This window comes from Choloepus didactylus, chromosome 2 (genome assembly GCF_015220235.1).
Source record: "Choloepus didactylus isolate mChoDid1 chromosome 2, mChoDid1.pri, whole genome shotgun sequence".
Lineage (NCBI taxonomy): Eukaryota > Metazoa > Chordata > Mammalia > Pilosa > Megalonychidae > Choloepus > Choloepus didactylus.
Window position 1 is genome coordinate 109,896,459 of NC_051308.1, and position 19,029 is coordinate 109,915,487.

General features: G+C 37.5%; 1 protein-coding gene across 6 annotated transcripts in view; it reads left to right on the forward strand.

Moving 5' to 3' along the window:
- ASH1L (ASH1 like histone lysine methyltransferase) overlaps positions 1-19,029 on the forward strand; it is a 337,510-nt gene that overhangs the window by 36,744 nt on the left and 281,737 nt on the right. The window lies entirely within an intron of this gene.

Below are 19,029 nucleotides of genomic sequence, written 5' to 3' on the forward strand. Positions count from 1 at the left end.
ATGTAGACCCGGCATCGTGGGACGGAGAACATCTTCTTGACCAAAAGGGGGATGTGAAAGGAAATGAAATAAGCTTCAGTGGCAGAGAGATTCCAAAACGAGCCGAGAGGGCACTCTGGTGGGCACTCTTACGCACACTTTAGACAGCCCTTTTTAGGTTCTAAAGAATTGGGGTAGCTCGTGGTGGATACCTGAAACTATCAAACTACAACCCAGAACCCATGAATCTCGAAGACAGTTGTATAAAAATGTAGCTAATGAGGGGTGTCAATGGGATTGGGAAAGCCATAAGGACCACACTCCACTTTGTCTAGTTTATGGATGGATGAGTAGAAAAATAGGGGAAGGAAACAAACAGACAAAGGTACCCAGTGTTCTTTTTTACTTTAATTGCTCTTTTTCACTCTAATTATTATTCTTGTTATTTTTGTGTGTGTGCTAATGAAGGTGTCAGGGATTGATTTAGGTGATGAATGTACAACTATGTAATGGTACTGTAAACAATCGAAAGTACGATTTGTTTTGTATGACTGCGTGGTGTGTGAATATATCTCAATAAAATGATGATTTAAAAAAAAGGAGAGAGAGGTCTGCAAAAGGGCACAGAACTGAAGAATTTTAGTAAGGATATGTTAAAGGAAATGAAGAGAGAGAGGGAAAAAATACATCTGACAAATAAAAACCAAAGGATATGATGGCTGATTGCTGATTGAAGAACTGCCTTCACAGTAATAATATTGAATATGAATGGATTAAACTCCCCGATTAAAAGATATAGATTGACAGAATGGATTAAAAAATATGACCCATCAATATGTTGCTTACAAGAGACTCATCTTAGACCCAGAGACACGAAGAAATTGAAAATGAAAGGATGGAAAAAAAATATTCTATGCAAGCTACAACCAAAATAGCAGAAGTAGCAATATTAATCTCAGATATAATAGACTTTAAATTCAAGGATGTAATAAGCAGCAAAGAAGAACACTATATTCTAATAAACAGGACAATTCACCAAGAAGAAATAACAATCATAAATGTCTATGCACTCAATTAGGATGCCTCAAAGTACATGAGACAAACATTAGTAAAACTGAAGGAAGCGATAGATGTTTCCACAATAAAGGGGGAGACTTCAATACATCACTGTCTCCTCTAGATAGATCAGCCAGACAGAGGACCAATAAGGAAATTGAAAACCTAAACAATGTGATAAATGAATTTGACTTAACAGACATATATAGAGCATGACATCGCAAGTCACCAAGATACACATTCTTCTCCAGTGCTCATGGAACTTTCTCCAGGATAGATCATATGCTGGGGCATAAAACAGGCCTCAATAAATTTAAACAGATTGAAACTATTCAAACCACATTCTGTGACCAGAGTGGAATAAAACTAGAAGTCAATAACCATCAAAGATCTAGAACATTCACAAATATCTGGAGGTTAAGCAACACACTTCTAAACAATCAGTGGGTTAAAGAAGAAATTGCAAGAGAAATTGCTAAATATCTAGAGTTGAATGAAAATGACACCACAATATATCAAAACTTACAGAATGCAGCAAAGGTGGTATGGAGTGGGAAATTTATAGCTCTAAATGCATATGTTAAAAACGGAGAAAGAGCTAAAATCAAAGAACTGATGGAACAACTGAAAAAGCAAGAAAATGAACAGCAAACTAATCCTAAACCGAGTAGAAAAAAAGAAATAACAAGGATTAAAGTAGAAATAAATGACATAGAGAACAAAAAAGAAAACAATAGGGAGAATAAATGAAACCAAAAGTTGGTTCTATTGGAAGATCAACAAGGATCAACAAGCCCTTAGCTAGGCTTGGGAAAGCAAAACAAGAGAAGACCAAAGTAAAGAAAATAATGAACGAGAGAGGACATTACTGCAGATCCAGAAGAAATTGAAGAAACCATAAGAGGATACTATGAACAACTGTATGCCAGCAAATTAGATAATTTAGAGGAAATGGACAATTTCAGCCAACCAATCACAAGCAAAGAGATCCAATCAGTCATCAAAAAGCTTCCCACAAATAAAAGCCTAGGGCCAGATGGCTTCACAGGGGAATTTACCAAACTTTCCAAAAACAACTGACACCAGTCTTTTTTAAACTCTTTCAAAAACTGAAGAAAATGGAACACTATCTAACTCATTTTATGAAGCTAACATCTCTCTAATACCAAAACCAGGTAAAGATGCTACAAGAAAGGAAAACTACAGGCCTGTCTTCCTCATGAATATAGATGCAAAATACTTGCAAATTGAATACTTCAACAAAATACTTGCAAATTGAATCCAAAGACACATTAAAGAAAGTCACACACCATGACCAAATGGGGCTCATTCCAGGCATGCAAGGATGGGTCAACCTCAGAAGATCAATCAACCTAATACAAAACATTAATGAATCAAAAGGGAAAAATGAAATGATCATCTCAATAGATGCTGAAAAGGCATTCACAAAAATCCAACATTCTTTTTTGATAAAAAATACTTGAAAAAGTAGGAATTGAAGGAAATTTCCTCAGTATGATAAAGGGTATATGTGAAAACCCCAAAGCCAGCATGGTACTCAATGATGAGAGACTGAAAGCCTTCCCTCTAAGATCAGGAATGAGATGAGGATGTCTGCTGTTACCACTGTTATTCAGCATTGTGCTAGAAATGCTACCCAGAGCAGTCCAGCAAAACAAAGAAATAAAAGGCATCCACGTTGGAAAGGAAGAAATAAAACTGTCATTTGCATGTGATATGATCTTACATTTCTAAAACCCTGAGAAATTGATGACACAGCTTCTTGAGCTAATAAACAAATTTAGCAAAGTAGCAACATACAAGATTAATACACATAATTCAGTAATGTTCCTATACACTAGAAATGACCTAACGGAAGAGATACTCCAGAAAATGATTCCATTTGCAATAGCAAACAAAAAAATCAAGTACCTATGAATAAGCATAATCAAGGATGTAAAAGACCTGTACATAGAAAATTACATAATAAAAGAAATAGAAATGGACCTAAAAAGATGGAAAAATAATCTGTGTTCATGGATAGGAAGGTTAAATGTTGTCAAAATGTCAGTTCTACCCAAACTCATCTACATGTTTAATGCAATTCCAATCAAAATTCCAACAGCCTACTTTGCAGACTTGGAAAAGCTAGTTATTAAATTTATTTGGAAGGAAAAGATGCCTTGAATTGCTAAAAACATTATAAAAATGAAAAACAAAGTGGGAGGACTTACACTTCCTGACTTTGAAGCTTACTTTCAAGCCACAGTTCTTACAACAGCATGGTTTTGGCACAAAGATAGGCATATTGATCAATGGAATCAAATTGAGAATTTGGAAATAGACTTCTAGATCTACGGTAGACTGATGTTTGATAAGGTCCCCAAACCCAGTGAATTGGGACATAGAAGTCTCTTCAACAAATGGGGTTTGGAGAACTGGATATCCATATCCGAAAGAATGAAAGAGGAACCCTGCCTCACACCCTACACAAAAATTAACTCAAAGTGATTCAAAGACCTCAATATAAGAGACAGTACCATAAAACTGCTAGAAGATAATGTAGGGAAACATCTTCAAGACCTAGTATTAGGAGGTTGTTTCTTAGACCTTACACCAAAAGCATGAGCAGTGAAAGGAAAAATAAATAAAAGGGAACTCCTCAAACTTAAAAGCTTCTGTACCTCAAAGGAATTTGTCAAAAAGGTGAGGAGGCAGCCAACTCAATGGGAAAAAACTATTTGGATAACAAAAGACTGTTATCTTGTTATGATCCTCCACCTCAATGACAGTAGTACAAACAATCCAGTTATAAAGTGGGCAAAAGATATGAAAAAACATTTCTCTGAGGTGGAAATGCAAATGGCTAAAAAACAAATGAAAAAATGTTTATCTTCACTAGCTATTTGGAAAATGCAAATTAAGACTACAATGAGGTATCATCTCACACCAATTAGAATGGTTGCCATTAAACAAACAGGAAACTACAAGTGCTGGAGAGGATGTGGAGAAATTGGAACTGTTATTCATTCCTGGTGGGACTGTATAATGGTACAGCCACTCTGGAGGAGAGTTTGGCAGTTTCCCAGAAAACTAGATATTGAGTTACCCTTCAATCCAGCAATTTCACTTCTTGGTGTATACCCAGAAGATCTGAAAGCAGTGACACGGTATTTGCACACTGATGTTCGTAACAGCATTATTCACAATTGCCAATAGTTGGAAACAATCCAGATGTCCTTCAGCACATGAGTAGTTGAAGAAAATGTGGCATATACACACAATGGAATACTGGGTGGCAATAAGAAGGAATGAGTTCGTGAAACATGACAACAAGGATGAACCTTAAAGACATAATATATCTGAGTGAAATAAGCCAAACACAAAAAGAGAGAGATTGTAAGTTACCACTATTGTGAACTCTGTGAAAAAAGTAAAATAAATGTTTTATATTGTAGAATGTAGCGGACCCTGAGATAGACAGCAACTAGTGAAGGGGGAACGATAATCTAAGAATAATAGATAAGCTGTTGAGGGTAATCTTCATGTTATGGGAATACTCAGGAAGGATTATTGTTTGTAAATTTTCTTAGGGTATGGTAGGGACATGTTGGAAGCAATGCAGTTATTTTAGGTTATTTGTTTTTCTTATTCCTTTGTTTTGTTTTTTAAAAAAAATTTAATGTTTTGATAAATAACATAAAAAAAAAAATCAAGGCTACTTGGTTGCCATTCAACAGTTTCAGGTATATCCTTCCAGCTATTCCAATACACTAAAAAGTCAAAAGGGATATCTATATATAGATATATATAAGAATACATATAAGAATACATAAGAATAACTTCCAGAATGACTCTATTTGAAGTCTCTCAGCCACTGAAACTTTATTTCTTTCGTTTCTCTTACCCTTTTTGGTTCAAGAAGGCTTTCTCCATTCATGATGCCAAGGCCAAGCTCATCCCTGTGAATCACGTCCCACATTGCCAGTTGGATTTACGCCCCTGGGAGTCATGTCCCAGGTAGGGTGGAGGGCCTACCTGGGTTTACCTGCAGAGTTGGTTTAGAGAGGCCACATCTGAACAACAAAAGAGTTCTCTGAGGGGTGACTCTTAGGCACAGTTTTCAGTAGGCTTAGCCTCTCGTTTGCAGTAACAAGCTTCATAAGGGCAAGCCCCAAGATCTAAGGCTCAGTCTTTCAAATTGGTAGTCCCCAATGCTTGTTAGAATATCAGTAATTCCCCAGGTGGGGAAGTTTACTAGTTCCACATTTTCCCCCAGTCCCTCATTTTCCCCCAGTCCCTCAAGGAGGTTTTCTAATGTTTTTTTATTCTTTGCCCAAATTATTCTGGGATGTATTGGGGCTTTACACTAATGTATACAAACCAGCCAAATTTCTCTCCCTATTCAAAGTTCCATATAATTATGGTATTTGAATAAACTGACCATATTAGTTAAATTACATAGTGTGCTACAAAAAAAATATAGATTTTGCACCTAATAAACATCTCTCTTGTCTTACACAGAAGTTGAAGTTTTAAAACACTGTCAGTGTTGTCCTTTACCCTTTAGACTGATTTACTGTAGTCCTAACCAAGTCCATTTCGCTCGTATATCTAATTGAAATCTGATTTCTTTTTCCGACTCATTAACATTTGCTGTATGGAGTAATGCTGGCATTCATAGCTGCTGGACTCTGGCTCTAAGTCTCAGGTAATACTCAGATGCCCAAATTTCCAAGGACTGACCAGGTTATAGGCAAAGAGCTCAGCATCTCAGAATTTAGAAATAGCCATTACAATCAGGAATAGATGTAACTGCTGTAAGAGCTTACAGTCTAGGAACCTCTATCATAAGCCTTTCCCTGATAACCTCTACTCTCAGATGCAGTTCTCAGTTTGCAAATCATAGTTAGTCCATATTAGTGAAGCATTATAATGTTTTTCTTTTCATTTCTGGTTTATCTCACTCAACATACTCTCCTCAATGTCCATTCATCTATTTGCCTACCTCACAACTTCATTCCTTCTTTAAGTCGCTCCATATTCCATGGTATGTATATACCACAGTTTGCCATTCTGTTCATCAGTCGATGTACCCTTAAATACCTCCGTCCACTGTGGATTTTGAATACTGCCACTGTAAACCTGACTGTGCACATGTCCATTTGTTCTTTTTAGTTCTTCCAAGTATATACCTAGTAACAAGAATGAAGGACTATGTGGCAACCCCATACTAAGCTTCCACATGGGCTTGCACTATTCTACTCCCCCACCAATGGTGATTAGGTATATCCCTCTCCCCAAATTTTCTTCAGCACTTACATCGCTCTCTTTATTTTTTTGCTTTTTTTTGCTTTTTTTTTTTTTTTTAATTGTGATTGTTTACATACCATGCAATTATCCAAAGATCCAAAATGTACAATCATTTTCCCTCGGTACCATCACACAGCTGTGCATCCATCACCACAATTAATTGTTGAAAATTTTTGTTCAATTTTTAGAACATTTTCATTACTCCAGAAAAGAAATAAAGTCAAACAAGAAAAAAAAAAAAATGAAAAGGAAACTCAAATCCTCCCATATCCCTAACCACCCCCCCTCCATTGTTGACTCATAGTATTGGTATAGTACATTTGTTACTGTTTATGAAAGAATGTTGAAATACTGCTAACTGTAGTATATAGTTTGTAATTGGTATATATTTTTCCCTATATACCCCTTTATTATTAACTTCTCTAATATTTGTACAGTTAATCTCGGACATTGCCCACCACAAGGTTACTGTTTTATACATTCCCATCTTTTAACCTCCAACTTTCCTTCTGATGACATACATGACTCTGAGCTTCCCCTTTCCACCACATTCACACACCTTTCAGCACTGTTAGTTATTCTCACAACGTGCTACCATTGCCTCTGTTCATTTCCAAACGTTTAAGTTCATCCTAGTTGAACATTCTACTCATACTAAGCAACCTCTCCCCATTCTTTAGCCTCATTCTATATCTTGGTAATTTATATTTCATGTCTGTGAGTTTACATATTATAATTAGTTCTTATCATTGAGACCCTGCAACATTTGCCCTTATGTGTCCTTATGTGAAAGCCAAAAATGTTTGAGGCTTTCTCCACTGAGCCACCCAGGTTGAGAGAGAAAGGGACAGAAAGCCCCTACGTTCACCCATTGGCCAGATAGCACCCGATCCTTTGGATTTCCCATCCTGAGACACATACATCCCCTGACTCTCCAAGGTCAGTCGTTACCAAGAGCCTCTGTCTGCTTGTTGGGGGTTCGCAGTCTGTATTGAGTGGTCAACATTAAAACCCCAGTTGGAGCTGGGCTGAGGTATATTTGCTTGTTCAGAGAGTGCTGTTCTCTGTCACTGTGAGGCTTCCATGAGGGAGGGGCTCTCGGCTTGGGTCCGTAGTTTTTACTTTCTCAGGCATTCCTCCCAATTCTGGTTGGTGTATGATGAGTGGACAGTCCCGTTTCTCTCCCCGCAGTTATTCCAGGTTATTTACTCATTGTTTCTGTTGTTTATTAGTTGTTCCAGGGGGACTAACTAGCTTCCACTCCTCTCTATGCCGCCATCTTTGCTCCTTGTCTCTTTTCCTTTTCTTAATGGTATCTTTTGAGAAGCAAAAGTTCATAATTTTGGTGAAGTCCAGTTTGTCAAATGTTTTCTTTATTGGTCATGTGTTTGGTATCATATTTGGGTTTGTAACCCAGGGTCACAACAATAATCTCTTAGAGTTTCATGGTTTTAGCTCTTACATTTAGGTCACAATCCATTTTGACTTGATATTCAGATATAAAGGTCTCAGTTCATTTTTTTCAGATGGATACCCAGTAGTAGATGTGGAGTCAGAAGACTGGGTTCCATCCAAGTTCTTTCATTTACTAGCTTTGTGATCTTTGGTTACTTCTCCAAGCCTGTTTGCCCATCAAGAAAATGTGGTTAGTTAAATCTAATACAGCTACTAGAGCTAATTAACGAATTTAGCAAAGTAGTGGGATACAAGATTAACGCACATAAGTCAGTAATGTTTTCTATATGCTAGAAATGAACAAATTCGACACTCAAGAAAAAGATACCATTTTGAATAGCAACTAAAAAATTCAAGTACCTAGGAATAAACTTAACCAAAGTTGTAAAAGACCTGTACAAATAAAACTACATAACTCTACTAAAAAAAATAGGAGGGGACCTTAAAAGATGGAAAAATATTCCATGTTCATGGATAGGAAGGCTAAATGTCATTAAGATGTCAGTTCTACCCAAACACATCTACAGATTCAATGCAATCCCAATCAAAATTCCAACAACCTACTTTGCAGACTTGGAAAAGCTAGTAATCAAATTTATTTGGAAAGAGAAGATGCCTCGAATTGCTGAAGACACTCTAAAAAAGAAAAACAAAGTAGGAGGACTTGCACCCCCCAACTTTGAAGCTTATTATAAAGCCACAGTTGTCAAAACAGCATGGTGCTGGTACAAAGACAGACATATTGATCAATGGAATCGAATTGAGAATTCAGAGATAGACCCCCCAGATTTATGGCCGACTGATCTTTGATAAGACCCCCAAAGCCATTGAACTGGGACATAACAGTCTTTTCAACAAATGGGGCTGGGAGTGTTGGATATCCATATCCAAAAGAATGAAAGAGGACCCGTACCTTACACCCTACACAAAAATTAACTCAAAGTGGATCAAAGATCTCAATATAAAAGACAGTACCATAAAACTCCTAGAAGATAATGTAGGAAAACATCTTCAAGACCTTGTATTAGGCAGCCACTTCCTAGACTTTACACCCAAAGCACAAGCAACAAAAGAATAAATAGATAAATGGGAACTCCTCAAGCTTCGAAGTTTCTTACCTCAAAGGAATTTGTCAAAAAGGTGAAGAGGCAGCCAACTCAATGGGAAAAAATTTTTGGAAACCATGTATCTGACAAAAGACTGATATCTTGCATATATAAAGAAATCCCACAATTCAATGATGATAGTACAGACAGCCCAATTATAAAATGGGCAAAAGATATGAAAAGACAGTTCTCTGAAGAGGAAATACAAATGGCCAAGAAACACATGAAAAAATATTCAGCTTCACTAGCTATTAGAGAGATGCAAATTAAAACCACAATGAGATACCATCTCACACCAATTAGAATGGCTGCCATTAAACAAACAGGAAACTAAAATGCTGGAGAGGATGGGACTGTATAATGGTTCAGCCACTCTGGAAGTCAGTCTGGCAGTTCCTTAGAAAATTAGATATAGAGTTACCCTTCAATCCAGCGATTGCACGTCTCGGTATATACCCGGAAGATCTGAAAGCAGTGACACGACCATATATCTGCACGCCAATGTTCATAGCAGCATTATTCATAATTGCCAAGAGATGGAAACAAGCCAAATGTCCTTCAACAGATAAGTGGATAAATACAATGTGGTATATACACACGATGGAATACTACGCGGCTTTAAGAAGGAATGAGTTCGTGAAGCATGTGACAACATGGATGCACCTTGAAGACATAATGCTGAGCGAAATAAGCCAGGCACAAGAAGAGAAATATTATATGCTGCCACTAATGTGAACATTGAAAAATGTAAAACAAATGGTTTATAATGTAGAATGTAGGGGAACTAGTGTTAGAAAGCAATTAAGGAAGGGGGAATGATAACCCAATAAGAACAGATAAGGTATCAAGGGTAAATTTAATGTTCTGGGAATGCCCAGGAATGACTATGGTCTGTTGATTTCTGATGGGTATGGTAAGAACAAGTTCACAGAGATGTTGCTATATTAGGTTATTTTCTTGGGCTAGAGTAGGAACATATTGGAAGTAAAGTAGTTATCTTAGGTTGTTGTCTTTTTCTTACTTCCTTGTTATGGTTTGTTTGAAATGTTTTTTTATTGTATTTTTTTATTTTTTTATTTTTTTTTATATAGTTGATTTAAAAAAGTTAATTAAAAAAAAATGAAAAAAATATGCAGAGCCCTCTTTAGGAGCTGGTGGAGAATGCAGGGATATTGGGCTTCCCCACCTCTGTGGTCGCTGATGTGCTCACAGACATAGGGGACTGGTAGTTTGATGGGTTGAGCCCTCTATCACAGGACCTGCTTGCCCTTGGGAAGACTGTTGCTGCAAAGGAGAGGCTAGGCCTCCCTGTAATTGTGCCCAAGAGCCTCCTCCCAAGCGCCTCTTTGTTGCTCAGATGTGGCCCTCTCTCTCTAGCTAAGCCAACTTGGCAGGTGAAATCACTGCCCTCCCCCCTACATGGGACGAGACGCCCATGGGAGTGAATCTCCCTGGCAGTGTGGAATATGACTCCCAGGGAGGAATCTAGATCTGGCATCGTGGAATGGAGAACACCTTCTTGACCAAAAGGGGGGGATGTGAAAAAAAATGAAATAAGCTACAGTGGCATAGAGATTCCAAAAGGAGCTGAGAGGTCATTAGGGTGGGCACTCTTACGCACAATATAGACAACCCTTTTTACGTTCTAGTGAATTGGAGTAGCTAGCAGTAAATACCTGAAACTATCATACTACAACCCAGAACCCATGAATCTTGAAGAGGATTTTATAAAAATGTAGCTTATGAGGAGTGACAGTGTGATTGAGAAAGTCATACGGACCACACTCCCCTTTGTCTAGTTTATGGATGGTTGAATAGAAAAAGGGGAAGGAAAACAAACAAACAAAAGGCACTCAGTGTTCTTTTTTTACTTTAATTGCTCTTTTTCACTTTAATTTTTATGCTTGTTATTTTGTGTGTGTGGTAGGTAATGAGGATGTCAGGGATTGATTTTGGTGATGAATGCACAACAATGTAATGGTACTTTGAACAATTGAATGTACGCTTAGTTTTGTATGACTGCATGGTATGTAAATATATCTCAATAAAATGAACTTAAAAAAAAATCTAATAGGGCTATTGTGAGAATGAAATGAATGGATACGTGAAGCCACTTAAGCATAGAGCCTGGCACCTAGTAAACCTAAGCTAAAAAAATGTGATTAGAATTTGAGAAACACTCCAAGGTACCCAGTTTCTCTGTTTTTTTTCTGTTCTTTTTTTCTTGATAGAAAAAATGTTTTAAGTTTTTGGTTTTCAAAATATAATCATTGTAACATTTAATCCTCTGCAGTTACCACTTAATCTTAAAGCCTACCAGCTTTGTGCTCTAGGGAACAGATTATATTACAGGGAGTCCTGACTTCTTTGCATTTGTTTGATAACGTTTGATTTTTTTTTTTTTTTACACCAGCTATTTTTTATTCCAGCAATTCTGCATATATTCTGTATGATAACATGAACTTAGCCTCACGTTATTTCCCAGTAAATGGTGACTTTGGTACCGTGTAATTCCTGGACTTGGGTTCATTATATTAGATGTATTAGTCAGGTTTGGCAAAAATCCTGACATTTGAAAATAAACTCTGTTAGAGAGATTTTGTTAATTCACTCAACAATTATACTGAGAGTCTATTCTATTGCCAGTGTTCTTGGTCCTGGGTACACAGATAAAGAAACAAACATCTCTTTCTCCAAGGAATTTAAATTCTAGTGGAGGCCAAATGACAATTTTTTTGTTTTGTTTAGTTTTTTTCAGTGCAGTTTTTAATGTGAACTTTAACATATGCATAACAGTGCTACCTTTCAAGGTATGATTTAACAAGTAGTTGTAGCACAAATTTCAAAGGATGTCACAGTTCCACAACTTCAGCTATTTCTGTTATTGTAAAATATAAGATACATACAGAAAGGTGTTAACTTTTGATGTGCAGCTCAGCAAGCAGTTACATAGGTAACTTCAAAAATTGTTTTGGGTTACAGTTCCACAGATTCAGTTCTTTCCTTATTACGCAATATAGGTTATATACAAAAAGTTGAAGACTTTCAAACTGCTATTTAACAACTAGCTATAGAGCAAATTTCAAAGGATGGTATAGCATTCCTCCCAGTTCAGGTTGGTATATGATGAGTGGACAGTCATGTTTTCCCCCCCGCAGTTATTCCAGATTCTTTTAGTTGTTCCTGGTTGTTTATTAGTTGTTCCAGGGGGCACACATAGCTTCCTTTCCTCTCTGTGTCCCCATCTTCTTCCGTGTCCTCTCAAGAATATTTTTAATTTGATCAGCAGTATCTTTTAATCCCATAAGATCTGCTGTTGTTATATTTACACGTGCAAATTCTTCTTTATGCTCTTCTAGGGTCTTCTTTATGTCCTTTATATCCTGAGCCATGACACTGGTGTTTGTGTGTACTTCTTTGATTAATTGCTCCAAGTTCTGTGTTTTCTCTGGCTTCTTTTTTTAATTAAATTCAATTTTATTGAGATACATTCACGTACCATACAGTCATCTATGGTGCACAATCAACTGTCCACAGCACCACCACACAGCTGTGCCTTCATCACCCCAGTGCACCTTTGACCCTGTGCTGGTTTGAATGTATTATGTCCCCCAAAACATCATTTTCTTTGATGTAATCTTTTGTGGGCAGATGTATCATTGTTGATTAGATTGTAATTCTTTGAGTGTTTCCATGGAGATGTGACCCACCCAATTGTGGGTGATGACTCTAATTCGATAATTTCCATGGAGGTGTTGCCCCACCCTTTCAGCGTGGGTCTGAATTAAATTACTGGAGCACTAAATAAACTCAGACAGAAGGAGCAAGCTTGCTACAGCCATGAAGGACACTTTGAAGAACTCGCAGAAGCTGAGAAAGTAGCTGCAAATGAGAGACGGTTTGAAGATGGCCGTTGAGAGCAAACTTTTGCTCTGGAGAAGCTGAGAGAGGACAAATACCCCAAGAGCAACTAAGAGTGACATTTTTGAGGAACTGCAGCTTAGAGAGGAACATCCTGGGAGAAAGCCATTTTGAACCCAGAACTTTGGAACAGACACTGGCCACATGCCTTCCCAGGTAACAGGTTTTCTGGACACCATTGCCCATCCTCCACTGAAGGTACACGATTGTTGATGTGTTACCTTGGACATTTTATGGTCTTAAGACTGCAACTGTGTAACCAAATAAACCCCCTTTTATAAAAGCCAATCCATTTCTGGTGTTTTGCATTCTGGCAGCATTAGCAAACTAGAACAGACCCCTTTCCCTATGCCAGAAAGAATCAGAACAGGAATAAGAAATAAAAGTAAAAGAGAACACCCAAATCATCTCCCCCATCCCACCCCATTTCCATTTGATCTCTGTCCCCATTCCTCCAGTCATCCATCCATACACCAGACAAAGTGAGTGCAATCCACAAGGTTTCCACAATCACACTGCCACCCCCTGCAAGCTACACTGCTATACAGTCATCCCCAAGAGTCTGGCTTTTTAATTTGGATGTTTGGGTTATCTGTATCTTCTGGATTCTTCATATGCTTTATAATTTTATGTTGTTTTTGGCCTCTTGGCATTTGTGTATCTTGATGGGGTTCTTTTAGGATATGCTGGATTATTTAAACTTCTATGTATAATTTGGCAGTGCTACAGCTTGGTGGAGTGCACTTTCCCTGACCTACCAGTAGATGGCACTCTTGAACCACCTCTTCTCCTCAAACTAGTTGTCCACCAACTTCATCTGTGCACTGAGAGAGGGTCCAAACCATGTGGAGTCCAATCAATGCACCTATTTTTCAGCCCTTTGGTTGGGGTCGTACCCTGCAGTTTCGTAGCAAGTCTCCTCCAGGACAGTGGTCCTGGCCATTCCGGGGCTGCCGGTGGAGTACTCTGGGGCTTCAGAGCTATGCGTCTCACCTTCCAACTCAGATGCCCCGCAATCCCTGTCTGCCATGTATCCACAAGGCTCTGGGATTGAGGGAGGGCTCCTGGCACTTCTGGGCAGTGCCCTTTCCTCTAGGCTGTGCACACTGCTGGCTTGTGTGGAAGAAGAGCGGATGCTATCACAAACCTGCTAAATCCCAAATTTCCTCAAGGAAACTCTTGGCCACAGGGCAGTAAAGGAATATCTCCCCAGCTAACTGCCAGAATGGCTGATGGGTCGTGGAAAGCTGTTCCCTTCCGTGCTTGTCTGTCTGTTTCAACCACCAGTCCCTGGCATGGTGTCTCTTGGCTGTGGGTCTGCGAAGGGTTATCAGTCAATCCAAGTGCTGTGGAGATTAACCCCTTTAGTTAAACTACGGTTAATTTTTCCCATCTTAGAGTTTGTACACAGATTTTATAGCATTTTTCACCCAGCTTTTTGCCTCGTTATTTCCTATTCAGACCTGGGTTTCAGCTTAAATGTTTCTCTGGTATAGGTTCCCTGTTCTCCAAGTTCTCTTCATATACTGTCTCATAGTAGCACTGTATTAGTTTTCTAGGGCTGCCAGAAGAAAGTACCAGAAACTTGTGTGGCTTAAAACAATGAAATTTATTCTTTCACAGTTCTAAAGGCTAGAAGCCCAAAATCAGGGTGTTACCATGGTCGTGCTCTGTCTGTTGGCTCCTTCCTTGCTTCTTCCTAGCTTCTAATAGTTCCTGGCTATCCTTGGTGTTCCTTGCCGTATTGCAACATAACTCCATTCTCTCCTGCCCTCTTTGCATGGCCATCTTTCCTCTGTGTCTGTGTCTGTTCTCCTTTGCTTATAAGGGTACCAGTCATATTGGATTAGGGCCTATCCCAATTCAGTATGATTATATCTGTAGGGACCTTACTTCCAAATAAGGTCACATTCACAGATATCAAGGGTTAGGACTCAGCATATGTTTTGGAGAGATACAGTTTCAACCCGTAACAAGTGCTTTTGTTAATCGTATTTATTATAGGCTATAAACATATTTATTATAGGTTAAATTTATGTGATTAGTCATTTATCCACCACCCCCTCTAGAAATTAAAGTTCATGAGACCAAGGACCATGATTGTATTACTTATCACTATATCTGAAGTGCCTGTAACAATTCTCAAAACATTTTGAGGCCTTCAGAAAATATTTGTTGAATGAATGAATGTGTAAATGAAGGGGTGGATTGTGTGATAAAGCCATGAAGGAAACTGAGGGAATTGGTAGAGGCAGTAGAATGTGTCATCATAGAAGCCAAGGGAGAGTTTTAAATGCAGCAAATATGCCAAATGTAGCAGAGAGGAATAGTAAGATCAGGACTGAAAATTATCTTTGGAACGCATCATAGCATAGTAGTTAAGAAGAGCCAGACAGACCTGGTTATGCCTCATCTTGACTGTAAGCCGTTTTTCATCTCCAAAAAGAGAATAGTAATTCCTCTTGGCGATTATGAGGCCTAAATGAGATAATACATGTAAAACATTTAGCATAAAAGTTTGCACATATTAAGACCTCATTAAGTATTAGGTATTTTAATTACATGGAGCTTACTATTGCCGAATGACTATAGGAAGTCATTACTAGTAGTCCTTATTTAAACAAATACAGTTTAGTTGATTTTATATTGCCTTGCTATATAGTATTCAAATTGTGTCTATTCCTTACCCACCCCTTATGTGAGACATGGTATCTACATATAGAATGATTTCTTCCAAAGTGGTTCTGTATCTCACAGGTCAGAGTACTGTATTAAAAACAGCATGTTAATTTTTGTTGTATGACCCATTGTTTGTTTCTTGAATGTGGGATTAGTATGGGAGGTGGAAAACAAGTTTGAGTAATACCTGCTCAAAAGTTCCTATTTGTATTGCATAGGTGTTTAGTGGCATATTGCCAAATATACATAAGAGGCATTCATATATCACTATAAATTTTTATTTATTCTGGAAACTTACATACATTTTCAACATATAAGATTATCATACTTTGTGTTGACGTAATATATATCCTACTAATGTAATGGATAATTATTTAATACATTTTTTATTGTGAACTTTAACATATATACAGAACAGTGATAACTTTCAAAGAACAATTTAACAAGTAGTTAGAGAACAAATTTCAAAGAATGTTATGAGTTACAGTTATTGGTAATTTTTTAAAGTCTGTTCACAGCTGTAATGAGTTGGACTATATTGTTGATTGTTTCAGTGGTTTGAAAACATAAATCCCAATATTGTATTTGTGATGAATGTTGAATTTGCCTCTTTGAGCAAGGAGATTCTGACAGTCTTAGATCTGTTTCTCCTTAGGACTGAAATTAAAAGTTAATATATTGTAATAGAAGCCAGTATAGATTATGTAACAACATGACATTCTTGCCCCCTGGATGAGGAATCTAGATTATATAGCTGTCTTTGCAAAAGCAGAAAGAATATCATTCATAAAGAACATTGCAGTGAAATTTCAAAAACAACATTCTAGCTTTTCCAGCAGCTTACATTCAACAGATAGAAAACAATCTTTGTTGTGAAGGGTCTTCAGAATTTGGATTTATATTTACTCGAAATACTTTAAATTTAGTATGTGAACTTTGCCAGTCAAGATTTTGCAGTCTCACTGCCTAAATGGATTCACAAAGCATGCCCTTAGGCATATGTTCTTTTTCTTCTTTGGTTAGATTAGGGAAATGTAAATATTTCTCTTACATTGATTTTTAGTGGGATGATTCATGTTATAAAATTAATTCTTCAGTTTATTGATGTTCTGCTATTTATGAAATAATCTGTATCATTTGACTTCAGTTTTTCCCATTTTTAAAATGAAGAACACCATTCTCTCTCAAACCCATCACTGGAATATATAAAAGTGAATAAGTGCAGGTAAAAAATGCTTTAAACTTTTTGGAAGAAATGCAGAAATTGTACTTTGCATTTAAATATATAAAGATTTCCTTCTGGAATTGTTTGATTACTGAAAACAAAAATTTTAGGACAGTTTTAAAATGTGTGTACTTGTAAGTAGGGATGTAAAAGCAGTTTTTATGTAAAATTGTAAAATGTTTGATTTTATTCCAGAAAAGATCTGTTTTAACCAGTATTCAACAAGATGTATGGTAGATAGTTCAGTTCACCTCTCTGATGTCCAAGATTAGGAAACAAGAAAGGGAAAAGAAAAAAAAAGTAAAAAAGAGACTAATTAATAAGAAAACGCTAATAAGAAATAACCCACATATGGCATGGGATTAATTCAACAAATATTTATATTCCAGGTACTGTTCTAGCTGCTGGGATATAACAGTAAACTAAACTGAGAAAAATCTGTTCCTGGTGGAATTTATATTGCATTGGAAAGATACAGGTAGTAGATAAATATGTATCAGGTGGTGAGAAGAGCAATTGAGAAAAATAAAACAATAGAATGTGAGAATAGCGAGATGGGTGTTTTTTCCATTTTATATAAGGTTCCTCTTCCATAAGGTCACATTTAGGCTAAAACATGAAGGAAGTAGAAACATTGTTCTTGTCAGGCATAATAGTAAATGCATAGGCCCTAGCACAGGAGTATTTTTGTTGTGTTTCAGAAACACAAGGGAGACCTGTGTCCCCCTTCCCCTCTTTCTTCGAACTGAGTCGAAAGACTGGTAGGAGATAAGAGAATTCAAGGGTTGGTTGCAGGGCAGATTATGTAGGACCCTGTTGGCCATTCTTCTAAGTGAGATAGTTAGCCATTGAAAGGGTTTTGAGCCAAGAAATGACATGATCTGACTCTTGCTTTAAGAAGATCACCCTGCTGCTGAGTTTGGAAGACTATAAGAGATAGAACAGCTGAAACAAGGAACCAGGTTAGGAGGCTGTTGGAATAATCCAGGTCAGATATTATGGTCCCTTGGATTAGAGTGGTAATCCATAGTGAGAAATGGTTAGCTTTTGCATATATTTTGAAGGTAAAGTTGATAGACTTTGCTGACAAATGGATATGTGAGATAAGAGAGAAAGAAAAGAGTCAAAGATGGATTTGAAATGTTTGCCTTAAAAACTGGAATGCTAGAGTTGCCATTCATTCAGATGAGGAAGCCTGTGAGAAGAACAGATTTGAGGGTGAGTGGGTGGAGAGGGATGTCAATTGATTTAGACATGTTAATATTGAATACCTATTTATTAGATATCCAATCAATGTGTCAAGTAGGCATTTAGATATGAACCGAAAGTTCCAGGAAGAAGTCTCAGTTGGAGATAGATAATTGGGAATCATCAGTGTTGGTGGCATTTAAAGCCAAAACACTGCTTCTTATCATTTAGGAGGTGAATGGAGATGGAAAAGGGAAGAGGTTCAAGTGCCCTGAGGCAATCCAGCATCAGGGAAAAAAGAAAGAAACAGAAAAGGAGACTAAGGATGAGTAGACACTAATGGTAAAGAATCAAGAAGAGGCTTGGAAGTCAAGTGAAGAAAGGGAGGGGTTATTTAGCTGTGTCAAATTCTGTTTGAAGATCAAGTAAGCTAAGAGGACTGAGAATTGATTCTTGTACTTACCAATATGGAGATCATTGGTGATTTTGACCAGTGATTAGTGTGTTCAAGAGAAAAAAGGAAAAGGAAGAGAGGATTTGGAAAAAGGGAGTATAAACAAGTCTTTCAGAGAGTTTTGTTGTAGAGGGGAACAGAAAAATAGGAAGCTGGTGGAAGATGTGGGGTCACCAGGGGTTTCCTTAGATGAGAGATAGTGTAGCATGATTTCATGCTGTTAGGCATTATCTAAAGGAAAGGTGGTAAGTGGATGATGTGGGGAGAAAGGGGATAGTTGCCATAGCAGTGTTCTTGAGAAGTCAGGGGTGGTAGGATTTATCCCTCAAGTAAAGGGGGGATTGGCCATGTTAATGAGTAGAGACACTTTCTATGTTAAGATAGGACGGAAGGCAGAATCTTTAGGAACAGATGCAATTATATGGGTAGTAACATGGTGGGAGCTTGTGGAAGTTTCTTCTAATTGTATGGTATGAAACATTTGTCTAGAAGAGTCGTAGAGTGGAGGGGAATATACAGCAGCACTAAGGGTCCATTTGAGGTTGGTGGTCAAGAATATAAAGAGACCAGTGATAGTATAGTTGTTTCTCTTAGACTGACCTTGATGGTACAGGGATGGAGGGTTTGTAAGATATGATTTTGAAGCATTTTAT